At 51.4% G+C, this 2578-nt stretch overlaps 1 long non-coding RNA gene across 1 annotated transcript; it reads left to right on the top strand.

Annotated features, from left to right (window-relative positions):
• Positions 1 to 597: 597 nt before the first annotated feature.
• Positions 598 to 1950, top strand: LOC122377262. The gene is made up of 3 exons (XR_006255828.1): positions 598 to 714; positions 1410 to 1588; positions 1898 to 1950. It is a non-coding gene; the product is annotated as an uncharacterized LOC122377262 (long non-coding RNA).
• Positions 1951 to 2578: the final 628 nt, after the last annotated feature.

Below are 2578 nucleotides of genomic sequence, written 5' to 3'. Positions count from 1 at the left end.
CGACAGACGATCCGATTCCGTCTCCAGTACGGCCGATCGGTGCTGGAGCACTGGAGGGGATCGGCACGAAGACTGGACCGGCCGAGGCCGTCCAACGACGCGATGGAGGACGGACCGGCCGACGCCCGCAACGGTCGGGTGTCTACTGTCACTCAGTTGTGTTGTGTGTCGGTAGTGCATCAGGTGTGGGGGCATTCGTGTCGTTTGTTGTGGGTAGTCGGGTAGACGTATTGCTGGTATTTGATGCTACTGTAGGTATTGATGTGCGGTGCACAATGTATAAACATTGTAAGGCAACTTGTCTCCGGTAGTTTGTTAAACATTTGTACCTGCTACCTATATATTAGACTACTTGTGACATTTTTCTGTCTCAAATTGCCGCCCGATATCCTACCTTTTGATTTAGGGGACGGAGTCTTTGGGACTCAATTTTTGTCAGTCACCTAACGATCAGTGATTACCTCCCCACAAAGCGGCCCGTTTGGACCCTCCCGGCTAATTCCCATCACCCACCGCCTGACCCGTGTATTACCGTCCCCTCAGAGCGGCGCCACGCGTGCCAGCGCTGTGGCCAACAACTGGGCTCACTCCAGGAGCAGATCGTGCACGTGCACACGGTGCACAAGGACAGGGGCTGGTGCAAACGGTGCCGGACCGAGTTTCCCGATCAACGGTCCCACCTGGAGCACCGCGCCCGGTGTCGGCGGACCAACGGTCAGAGGCAGAGAGGGGGTATATTCGGGGTTGGATTCGTCGGTTTCGATTATGATCCCAGTTCATTAAATATGTCGGCATTTTTTTAGGGTACATGAGGGTACGTACCGTTTAGTCTTTTTTTTTGGGGGGGGGGGATGGAATCATGTGTCATAGAAAGTGATGGATTTTGGTGTTCTGACTTTTTATATCCCGTTTCAAATTCATGTTTTGAACAGCCTTCTTTTGTGGTGCATGGAGCAGCCCATTACAATTAATCATAGATGGGTTATTAATGCTGAATTAAATAAAAGTACTAATCTGATGCAACAGCTTGTCCGTTGTGCTATGGTTGGTACATTGTCCCGGAGGCTGACGACATTCGGAAAGCTCGCCAGTGCTTATTGCCATTGTGTGTGGTCAACCGGCCCGCTCTGCTGTGGATTGTTTCTATACGGTCGGGTGGGAGCGTTCCAGCGCCCGGGTAACTCTTCCTCGGTTATTTGTAAGTCAATGGTCCAGGTGCTGCAGAGCGCCGTTGAGACCTCACCGCATGTCTGTTTATTACTGTTAACTCTCGTCAGCAGGGAGGGGGGGGGGCACTCCCCCGACGGTTTTTTCAGGACTTCACGGACCAACCGGCGATAGGAAGCTGAAATTTAGCACGCCAAACATTTGAATCAAGCCGGATCGTTTGACTCAAACTTCATTTTCAGGTCAGGTCGGGTCACTGACCTAAGACGTAACAAGTGAACCTCTGCACGGTCCTAAAATGTCGCCACTTCACAACGCCCCCAGTGTCCTCGGTGCCGGCCGCTGCCGCCGCGCCGTTCGTGCGTCATCCGACCCCACCGACCGCCGCCGCCGCCGCCTCGGCGCTCCATGGATACGCGCCGTGAGTGAACAAATGGCCGGAGGTTGAGGAGTTGAAGGGTTGTGAAAGGTGGGTGTCGACCTTTTCCAGATTTGACTTGTATCTGTTGTGGGTATGGCGGAGAACCAGCCATTCCTATGTTCAACTGGTCGTTTGAGATGTGCTGACTAAAATCAGTAAACGGTGAGAGCCCATTGCGTTGGATGAGAAGTACCTGCATGCTTCCCTGTTCTCCATTCCCACCTACCCTGGTCTGACGGTACTGTGACCGGTATGTGACCTGTCGTTCTGTCCCAGACCTATGACCGTAATATAACTGTGCTGTTCCAGGTGTTACCACGACCCGCTGATGGCTAACCCGGTGGTAACCACGCATCTACAGGTAGGTGACAGAAATATCCAACTGGTGACGGGGAGGGGGCTGCTGCTGGGGGGAGGGGATCCGACCGGGAGGGGCTGCACGGGGGGGGGGGGGGTCCTCTGATTAGCTATCGGCGATAGCTGATGATGGATGGGTTTTTGTCGCGTGATAGAAAGAATTGTGACCCATCCATCAGTATCCATACCGTAAACGGGGGTGACTTTGCCACGTTTTCGACTTTGAACGCTTCCATTGTTTATACTTGCAAACCTATTGGGGCGAGTCTACGTTTAAAACACGGATGAAGTGTAGCTCTTTAGGTATTATTATTACCGGGTGTCCCAAAAGTAAGGTCATGATTTAAAACTTAAATATCTCGAGAAGTAAGAGTCCGAATGACTTCCAATTTTAACACGTGCAAGGTACATCCATAGAATTATTTTCTTGCATGCTTAAACCATTTTTGATCATAACTACACCGAGCAGTAGGCATAAAACTGAGAAGGTCGAAATTCAACTCTTAGAGAGGGTCCGTCATTAAAACAAAGGGTAAATACCGCCCAGTTTTCGGCCCTAAGCAGACCCTATCAGCTCGCCCTATCTCTGAACTCATGCATAGTTTCGCCTCAACCGGTAAAACGTCAGAAAAA

Source organism: Amphibalanus amphitrite, unplaced genomic scaffold, assembly GCF_019059575.1.
Source record: "Amphibalanus amphitrite isolate SeventyFive unplaced genomic scaffold, NRLGWU_Aamphi_draft 002684F_arrow, whole genome shotgun sequence".
NCBI classification, from domain to species: domain Eukaryota; kingdom Metazoa; phylum Arthropoda; class Thecostraca; order Balanomorpha; family Balanidae; genus Amphibalanus; species Amphibalanus amphitrite.
This window is presented reverse-complemented; position numbering and strand designations above follow the sequence as displayed.